An 11,105-nucleotide genomic window follows, 5' to 3' on the forward strand; every position below is an offset into this window, starting at 1 on the left:
CTGTGTTGTGTCTTTACTAAGGAAAACATGGAGGGAGTTTGTTTTACTGCTTTTATCAAGGAGATGGGAGGGGCACACAGCTTTGGGTCAATCCGAAAAGTTACAGACTTGATACCTGGTTTTAAGTCACCGCATGTCAACTATACTGTGTATGTTCACCGATATATCTTATGCAACATATAGGTGACGTCCTTTATATGCTGATTTTGTAGTGGAGATGAATCTTCCATGTGTAGTCTTACGTTTTATACATACAAATGAAATGAAATTCCAGGATTAGAAAAACATTCCAGCTTCATACATCATATCCCCTATCCAAAGGATAGGGGATAAGATGTATGATTGCATGGGCCCCCTGTGATCTCTGTGCAGCCCCCGGAGTTCTGCACCAGGCACTGCCTCATAACCGGGGAGGTCAGGTGACGTCACTAGAGGTCGGGGGCTGCACCGAGATTGCGGGGGTCCCCAGCGGCGGTTTCCCTGCGATCATACATCTTTATCCCCTATCCTTTGGATAGGGTATAAGATGTATAAAGCTGGAATACCCCTTTAAAGGAAACCTGTCGCCATAATACGATCTAATCCAGTGTTTTCAGTAGAAATAATTTTAATCACTGAAAGACGTTCTAATCTTTCCTTACATAACCCCTTAAGGACCAGTCTTTTTTTTTTGTTTTTGCACTTTTTTGTTTTCTCGGTCGCTCTTCATTGGGGGACACATACTGATGGGTATATGCTTTTGCCACTAGGAGGCGCTGACAATAGGGAAAAAAAAGTCTGCTCCTCCCTGGCAGGATATACCTGCCCACTGGAAGTGAGGTAATCAGTTTTATCTAGTGTCAGTAGGAGGCAAGACACAGGTCTGGGACATTCTTGATCTCTGACATTCGACAAAGGGGCACGGAACATAGCAGTATGGGCTGTCAACCCATTATCGCCAACGGCCAGCGCCTGGAGGTTGTACCCTGGGTCCGGGTCCCCCACTGCCCCTGCCCGCCTCGCTATGGCAGACCGTGGCATGATGCTGGCTGAAGCCTCCTTAGGTGAGTATACGAAGATGGAGTCCATGGGTGAGTATTTCCATCATTTACACTTTCAAAATAACAGAAAACAAAAAAATGGCGTCTGCAAAAGTTTGGGCACCCTGCAGAGTTAATATCTTGTACTGCCCCCCTTTGGCCAGTATCACAGCTTGTAATGCTTTTTGTAGTCAGCCAAGAGTCTTTCAATTCTTTTTTGAGGTATCTTTGCCCATTCTTCCTTACAAAAGTCTTCCAGTTCTTTGAGATTTCTGGGCTGTCTGTCACGCACTGCTCTTTTAAGGTCTATCCATAGATTTTCAATTATGTTGAGGTCAGGATATTGTGAAGGCCATGGCAAAACCTTCAGTTTACGCCTCTTGATGTAATCCTCCGTGGATTTCAAGGTGTGTTTAGGATCATATTCCATTTGTAGAAGCCATCCTCTCGTTAACGTCAGCTTTTTCACAGATGGCATCAAGTTAGCATCCAAAATTTTCTGAAATTTTATTGAATCCATTTTTTCCTTCTACTCGTGAGATGTTCCCTGTGCTACTGGCTGCAATACAACCCCAAAGCATTCTTCTCCAAACGTACCTTTGCTCATTCCGGCCAAAAAGTTCAATTTTAACCATCTGTCCACAGAACTTGTTTCCAAAATGACCATATTTGTACAAGTATCTCTTTAAAAGTGGAATATTGTACCACAACTCCAGTGTCTGCCAGATCTTTCTGGAGGGATTGTGCAGTCAAACGTGGGTTTTGAATTGTTTTTCTCACAATCCTGTGAGTTGTTCTGTCTGATATTTTTCGTGGTCTTCCAGATCTTGCTTTAACTTCCACTGTTCCTGATGACTGCCATTTCTTAATTACATTACGAACAGAGGATATTGACATCTGAAAATGTTTTGCTATCTTCTTAGCCTTCTCCAGCTTCGTGAGCATCAACTATTTTCAGTTTCAGATTTCTAGACAACTTATTAGAAGAACCCATGGTGCTGATTGTTGGGGCAAGGTCAGATGAGTCTGGGCATTTAAAACCTTTTGAGATTGACATCACCTGGTCTTCCCAGATGATTTTTGAGAACAATCCATGACACTGGCAGGTATCAGCTTTGCAAAGGGGGCAGTGCATGCTATAAATTCTGCAGTGTGCCCAAACTTTTGCAGACGCCATTTTTTTGTTTTCTGTTATTTTGAAAGTGTAAATGATGGAAATAAAATCTAACTTTTGTTGACATATTATAAGAATGTCTAATCTGATGCCTTTTGAGATTTTTCCATCTTCCCTTGGCTTCTTTTATGCACATTAATACAAATTTTTACCTGGGGTGCCCAAACTTTTGATCCCCACTGTATCTCCATCCCCCGCCACCTCTCCTGTGGTGTGTTTTCATGGATGTATGCTCTCTTGGAAGTCCCTGGGGATACACGTTTTAGCTGTTCTCCCCTACTACTTTTAACACGCCCGTGCCTAATGTGTCCGCCATGCAGCTTTAATTCCCGGGAGGGTACTGGGCATCCGGAGCAGTGGTTTTCTTATCCAGTCATCAATCGGGAAGGGTTCTTGCCGTATGTATACTCCGATACCCTCCTCCACAGTTCACCAATCTCATAGCGGCTGCATCCGCAGCTGGCATTCCGATACCCCACTACTAGTGCTCTGTGTCGGAATGAGTGACCTGTTGTATACTATGGACCCATACCTGCAAGCCAGACAGTGGTCTGCATGGTTCCTTTGCCGCCTGTCATTTATCACATGCGTGATGTCTCTGCGGCTGATGTTCTGGTACCCCACTGTTCGTGCACGGTGTCCAAAGAAGTGACCGGGTGTGTCCTATGGACCCTATACAGGGCGACAGGGATACAATCCACGGCTCCTCAGCCTCCCCTGATCTCCCAGGGTGACAGGGTTTCTATCCATGGCTTCTAGGCCTCCCCGCCCTCCCAGATGCGACAAAAGTGCACAGTAATCACCTATCTGGCTGTTGTCCCCTCTTTGCCAGCACCTGGAAGTGTACTCGTTAAGCCAGTGTACTCGTTGTGTACGGTTTCCGCTGCAGTCAGTCTGATCTCTGGGCAGCCGCGTGCATGGCTGGATTTCCCGTACCTCTCTGCTTGGGGGGGGGGGGGGGGGGGGTAATCTGGAAGATGGTCCGGGCAGGTACACAGGACTGATGCCAGTCAGCCAGACATTCGTCTGCATGGTCTCCTACACCACCAGGTCGCCCATCAAATCGGCCACACTCCATTGCCCCACTTCTGTGGGAGGGTTCGAAGGAGTGACCCTTTGCCTTCAGGAATCCTATACTAGTCAGCCAGACAGTTGTCTGCATGGTTTACTACCACGTTGAGTCACCTACCATACATGGCCCGCACCGTGGCGGAAGTTCTGGTAGCCCACTGCCAAGCTGTGGTTCCGCGTGATTGATCCCATGTTGCTCCATGGGCCTTACACAATGCAACACAGTGGTTTGCAGGGTTCCCTTCTTTCCCAGGTCCCTCTCATGGCTGAGGGCTGGTAACCCACTTACCTTGTGTGGTTCTGAATGCGGAACCTGGTGTGTCCATGGTCCCTATGCCAATTAGCCACCTCCCCCATTCATGCCGCTCCAGTCTGGTGACTCAAATAAAAAAATTACTGTGGGTTCATTTGACTTTTTTTTTTTTAACCTATAAACCAGACACTGTCTGCATGTTTCCTGCACCACATGCATCCTTAATCTTTGCGACCACAGTTCTGGTCTGGTGTGTTGCACCATTGACAGATGGGATGTGGGTGTTTCCTGGTGGTTCTATGGACCTTCGCAGAAACAGCAGCACTCTCAGTTCTCCTTTCTACAGGTGTAGCGTTAGTCTGCTAAGGGCATCCTTGTAGCACGCCGTTGGGTGCTGAGTCTGTTTTCCATACTTCTGGACATTTGGATGTCTGTGATTCCTTTTGTGACTGCAGTCTTGGTACCCCTCTACTATAGTGAGGTAACCATGTCGATGTTACTACATATGCTATGGACACTTTGCACGTGTAGAGCCCTCCTCCCTTTCGGTGGGGTGTACCTTTTGGGCTATCCTGTGATCTTGTTTCCACAGGTCTGCGGCAGTTGAGTACCTCTGTTCTGGCAGGGGGCGACGCAGTCTGTTTTGTACCCCCTCCAGGTATCTTCTGGGTTCCTGTGCAGGATGGCTCATGCGCCTGCTCTGTTGCCTTAGACAATGACCAGGATGGCTCCATTGATGCACCTTCTGGGCCGGATCACTACACATGCCCGAGACCTCAAACATCACCAAGGCCCAAGGAACCGGAAGAGCCGCTTGAAAAGAAGGCACGCCACAGCATCCTAGGACAGTGTCCAAGACAAGGGGATTAACCAGTCTTGGACCCCAGCAGTCTGAGCGGACCAGAGCACTCCGAAGAAACATCCCACCAGAACGGGAACGGAGGGGAACACCAAAGGGAACCCAGCTGGGACTCTCAGGTTCTGGGCACAGGAAGGTTATACCAGAAGACTATGGTATCAGTGCAGTGCAACTGACACTGTCAAAAGGGAAGGAAGAACACACCCTTACAGGGAGATTGCGCCGAGGGGGGAGGAGGGCAATAGTAGGACCCAAACAACAGACTGTGGCTAGACCGGTTTCCGCTGGGCCATACATGATTACATAAACTCCTCCAACAGAGGAGAGTGCCAACCAAGAAACAGAAGGAGAGCCAGGCTGAAATCATGGACAGTAAGCACAAAGGCAGAGACAGCAAAAAGCTCTGTTGAGTGCTCTCAGCTAAAAACAAGGGCCCAGCCAGGCACCCTACCTATATAGTGGGAAATGAGAGATGGCTCCATCTTGGCAGCAGAAAGTGCTCAATGAAATAGTCCCCCTAGTGGAGGGTAAACAAGGAGTGGTCGAGATAAAACTCAGGTACTGACCATGCCAGTGGACATAGCCCCCAGGGCCCCTGTGACAAGAAATCGCGGTATGGAGGAGCCGACTTATGTCCCCAGAGGGATCGGAATCCTGCAGGGAAAAACCCACACCCCATCTCCTAATGGTACCACACACCAGGACTGCAGACACAAGAGATGGAGGATGTATGTGGAGCAGAAAACATGGAGACACAGATTTACAGGTAAAAGAGGTCCCATGAACCCATAGAGACACGCTTCATGTAATTTCACATGGAAGGTCAGTCACCGGACTGCAAACGCGGTAGTGGCAGGAATGGGGGAGGTGACCTGGTGGAGTAGAAAGCCACGTAGACGCAGTCTCGTTATCTGGCATAGGGACCATGGCCACGCTGGGTCCCGCATACGGAACCACACACAAAGTGGGATTCCAGCCTTCAGACTGAAAGCGGCAGGCATGTAGAGAGGGACTTGGTAAAGGGAACACTGCAAACCAGTATGTGGTGCATTGTATAGGGCACATGGGGCAACTCACTAGGAACCACACCTTGGCAGTAGGTTACCTGATCTACCGTCCACGGTGTGGAAAGTCTATGGTAGTTGACCCGACGTATTAGTAAGCCATGCGGACAACAGTCTGGCCGACTGGTATAGGATTCCTGAACGCACAGGGTCATTCCTTCAAAACCTCCCACAGAAAGTGGGGTACTAGAGTGTGGCCTATCCAACGGGCAACCTGGCGGTGTAGGAGACCCAGCAGACAAAGGACTGGCAGCAGTCCCATGTACCTGCAGGAACCCTCAGCCAGATCCCTCACCCCAGCAGTAAGGTACGGCGAAACCTGGCCATGCCACGGCATCCCTGAGATCAGACACCGATGGATAGGCAAGGTTCACTTACCCAAAGCACTGTACCCAAAGATGGCTCAGATAACACATGGTGTCACACACGATGCAAAAATGGCACTAACGGACCGACACTGCATAGCTCCCAGACTTTCTACTGTAGCTACTAAGTTCACACAGGCTTGTATGATCTGTGCTGTACACAATCCAGGGGGGGCTGTATAAGCCCCCCCCCCCCCCCCATACCCAAAGCCACTCTGTCCATTTCAGAGAGTCCAGGTAGAGTACATAAGCTTGACCCCTTGTTCAGGCTAAGTGTATGTCTTGGTGTGTGTTCAGGCTGATCTGAGGCCTACTCCGTGAGGAGGATGTACTGCAGCAAGGAAACTGCTCCAGGAACTGGTCTGTAGATATAGGGGGACATTTATCAAGGGATTTAGAGCTCTTCATCGCTCAAAAAGTCGCATGAACAGCTAAGCAAATTTTTGTGCAACTTTTGGCTGTAAGGAAAAAGCTACAAAAGATCTTATGAAAGTGAATTTAATTTTTCACTTTGCAGTGGTTTTATTAAATGTCAAAGTTGAACAAAAAGTCGCAATCTCTCCAAAACAGCATAAATATAAGCCCGGAGCTGGCTTACAAAATGGCTTTGGAGGGCAGATTTTTATATTTCCCGCTGGCAGCCGTGATCACAGCTCCAGCGGGAAATATGATATTAAAGCTGTACAACAGAGCCAGGGCTGATCACTCTGCAGCCACCGGGGCTCCGTCATATTTTCTCCCCACTACCCTCACTTCTATTGACGGGGTCACTGATTTACATCTCCCCACTTGTCTCCCACCTGCCCACGCTGCACATCTCCCATCTGTCTGCTAACTGTTGCAAGACTACAACTCCCAGCATGCCCTTACAGTGAGGGCTTGTTGGGAGTTGTCGTGTTCTAGCAGGTAGCGGGTGTGAGATGTGCGGCGCGGGTGGGAGACAAGTGGGGAGATGTAAATCAGTGTCCCCGTCATTAGAAGTCAGGGTAGTGGGGAGAAAATATGATGGAGCCCGGGCGGCTGCAGAGTGATTCCGGCTTAGGCTCCTTTTAATACACAATGGCGCCGGCGAGTATCTCTATCACTACTGTAATTTCACATTTCCCCCGTGATTGGCCGGGACCGAGCAGCCAATCACTGATCACGGGACCTGGCGGGAAATTCGATATTACACTAGGGGATATAGAAACTCTGCGGCTCCATTGTATGTTAAAAAGAGCCCATCACTCAGCGCTGCTGTACACACTGAGGGATGGCAGGGACGGCTCCTGCACATCTCCTGGCCCGTCTGCGGGAGTCCCGGGCGGCTGCAGTGTTATGTCAGCCCGGGCTCCCTTTGCTACAGTGCCGCAGAGTTTACTGTAATTTCAAATTTCAGTCACAGGACCCGGTGGGAAATATGAAATTACAGTGATTTTCTTATCACCCCGGGCAGGGAGTGGAGCACATTACCGCCAGCTTCCCTGGCTTGCTTGTCACCTGCCCCCCACTGCCGGACTACAACTACTACTGTAAGGACATGCTGGGAGTTGCAGTCCTGCAGTGGGGGCCGGGTGACAAGTTTGTCACTCGCAAGCACATCTCCCGCGCTGCACAACTACAACTCCCAGCATGTCCTTACTGTAAGGGCATGCTGGGAGTTATAGTTGTGTGGCGTGGGAGATGTGCAAGTGGGTGAAAAATGTATTAACCTATTTTCCGTGTTTTTTTCTTCTCATTTCAGATCCATGTATCCTGTGGACTACGTCGATGACATTCGTTTTTTATTTGTTTAATGTTAATAAAATAGTTAACGAGGGCTTATGGGGGGAGTGTTTTTTTTGGAATAAATTTTTTTTTTTTTTTAAACCTGTTGTTTTTTTATTTTATTTACTTGACAGGCTAAGTAGTGGAAGCTACATAATAGACGGAATCCATTACGAAGCTGGACTTAGCGTTAACCACAAAAACAGCTATCGCTAACCCCCAATTATTACCCCGGTACCCAGCGCCACAGGAGTGTGGGGAAGAGCCGTTATCAACAGGCCCGGAGCATAAAAAACGGCGCTCCTGGGCCTAGGTAGTAAAAGGCTAGGCTGGGGAGGGCCAGTAACAATGGTCCTCGCCCACCCTGGTAATGTCAGGCTGTTGCTGCTTGGTTGCTATTTGACAAAGAAAAAAAATAGGGGAACCTTATGCATTTTATTTTTTATATTTAATTATTTATGCGGAAAAAAAAAAAATATAGGGTTCCCCCTATTTTTATTCTCAGCCAGATACCAACCAAGCAGCAACAGCCTGACGTTACCAGGGTGGGCTATTACCATTGTTACTGGCCCTCCCCAGCCTAAATAATGCCAGCCTGTTACCACCTAGGCCCAGGAGCGCCATTTTTGACACTCGGGGCCTGCTTGTACCGGCTCTTCCCGGAACCCCTGTGGTGGTGGGTACCGGGGTAATAATTGGGTGTTAGCGATAGCTGTTTTTGGGGCTAACACTAAGCCCGGCTTAGTAATGGACTCAGTCTATAAGACAGCTTCCACTACTAAGCCTGTCAAGTAAATACATTTTTTTTTTTAAACAAACAAAAAAAATGTATTCTAAAAAAAAAGCCCTCGTTAACCAATTTATTAACAGTAAACAAAAAAAAAAAACACTGGTCACTGAACTCCTCAGAATCTAAAGTAATCCACAGGATACAATGATCTGAAATGAGAATTAAAAAAATGAGTTAAAACATTTAGGGGGAAAAAAGTGGTAAAAAAAAATGTAATAAACACACACATACATATATATATATTGCACTTTTTTTTTTTTTTTTTTTAAAGCTGCAAAGTGGTAGACTACGGTTTTGGGTACGGGGAAAAAAAACTGACAAAACTGTACAGGATTCAAAACGGGCACAACCTGATGCATCTTTTGGCTTATCACGGTTTTCAATACGGTTCCGTACGGTTTTCACATTGAAAAGGTATACGGGAACTGTATTGCAAAAACGTGGTGTGAATGCACTCTAATACTTCAGTAAAACTTGGGGGAAAGCCTCATTACATTCACGCCAGCCAACATAAGAAAGTGCAGAAATCTGTTACAGGATGAAGACCTTTTTGTGGGTGGTGGGGGCATTTGGGTTTTTAGGTATCATCAGTGCCCAGTCCCCCTGGGCAAAGACTAAGAGAAGTACGTGACAGACCTATTCCCCTAGGACGTATAGCGCATAAGAACATTGCATTGGGGAACTTTACGTGTGCAAAGGACAGCAGATGCGCTTATGGCAATTTGTCTATAGTGACAAGCGCCTATACCAAGGAAACAACAGCCGGAGAATTTATACGGACAGCATTACATGTCACATGACATGGGCCCCTGATATAGAACCGTTTGTAAAGTGCTATTAGATAAATGCAACATGAATGGCAAATTTTGATAACGATAAAAGTTTTCATAATTTGTGGACATTTTTGGATTGTTCAGGGTTCTAATGACTCTTCACCCCCGTGAATAACATAAAGAATGTGGACTTTCCAGGACAATAAACTTTATATTGCTTTAGTATGAGAAACAAAACTACACTGCTCAAAAAAATAAAGGGGAACACTTAAACAACACAATGTAACTCCAAGTCAATGACACTTCTGTGAAATCCCACTGTCCACTCAGGAAGAACACTGATTGACAATCAATTTCACATGCTGTTGCGCAAATGGAACAGACAACAGGTGGAAATTGTAGGAAATTAGCATGACACCCCAAATAAAGGAGTGGTTCTGCAGGTGGTGACCACAGACCACTTCCTCTGCCTTTGTGCAAGGAGAAGCACTGCCAGAGCCCTGCAAAATGACCTCCAGCAGGCCACAAATGTGCAGGTGTCCACTCAAACGCTCAGAACCAGAGTCCATGAGGGTGGTATGAGGGCCTGACCTCCACAGGTGGGGGTTGTGCTTACAGCCCAACACCGTGCAGGACGTTTGGCATTTGCCAGACAACACGAAGATTGGCAAATTCTGCCTGCAACATCCTCCAGTATGACTGGTTTGGCGGTAGGTCGGTAATGGTGTTGGGTGGCATTTCTTTGGGGGCCACACAGCATGTGCTTGCCAGAGGTAGTCTGACTGCCATTAGGTACCAAGATGAGATCCTCAGACCCCTTGGGAGACCATATGCTGGTGCGGTTGGCCTTGGGTTCCTCCTAATACAAGACAATGCTAGACCTCATGTGGCTGGAGTGTGTCAGCAGTTCCTACAAGAGGAAGGCATTGATGCTATGGACTGGGCCGCCCGTTCCCCAGACCTGAATCCGATTGAGCACATCTGGGACGTCTCGCTCCATCCACCACAGACTGTCCAGGAGTTGGCGGATGCTTTAGTCCAGGTCTGGGAGGACATCCCTCAGGAGACCATCCCCCACCTCATCAGGATCATGCCCAGGCGTTGTAGGGAGGTCATACGGGCACGTGGAGGCCACACACACTACTGAGCCTCATTGTGACTTGTTATAAGGACATTACATAAAGTTGGATCAGCCTGTACTGGGGTTTTCCACTGTGAATTTGAGTGTGACTCCATATCCAGACCTCCAGGGGTTCATACATTTGATTTCCATTGATAATTTTTGTGTGATTTTGTTGTCAGCGCATTTTCTTACTAGTGGCCGGAGACTCAAGGCAGTGGAGACATGCGTGGCCCGAAGAGGGGGAGGGGAAGTCCACCAGACTGTCCCCCGCCAGGTGGTGCCGGAGGCCCTGGCGGTTCTGGTCCATAACAGCCACAGTAATGGCGGCTGAGGAGCTGCAGAAGCTGAAGAGCCCAAAGCTCGCACCCCTGCCCCCTGGCTGCATTTTCTTACTAGTGGCCGGAGACTCCATTCCTGCTGCCTTCTGGGGCACTGTGTTTTAGTCCCACTTGGCTGTCCGCTGGGGGGACGGGACGCAAACGTATCGGGCAGTCTCCGGGGGCAGTGATTCTCCAGCGTGCCCTTTCTTCCGCGCTTTCCTGAAATGAAAGTTAAAAAAATGCTTCTTTCCTGGTCGCTCTGCACCCTCCAGTGGCTGCTTTATGTACAGCTCCGCTTCCATTGTGTGCTTGGCTCCCCTCTGGTGGTCAAAAGTTGTCACTACAACCATAGTGTATTTTGACGTTTTTGTTTCTCCTGCCCTTCTCTGTCGGGAATCAAGCGTAGTATCTGTTCTTATCACTTTCTCATCTTTTATGTCCCCTATCTGGCATCATATATTAAATGGATTTTGGAGAAAGGGGTGTGATCTCACGCCTGCTTCTGTGGCACTATACGTGTGTCAGCTAGGGCAGTTTCTGCAGGTTCA

The sequence above is a fragment of the Hyla sarda genome, chromosome 9 (assembly GCF_029499605.1).
Source record: "Hyla sarda isolate aHylSar1 chromosome 9, aHylSar1.hap1, whole genome shotgun sequence".
In the NCBI taxonomy this organism is placed as follows: domain Eukaryota; kingdom Metazoa; phylum Chordata; class Amphibia; order Anura; family Hylidae; genus Hyla; species Hyla sarda.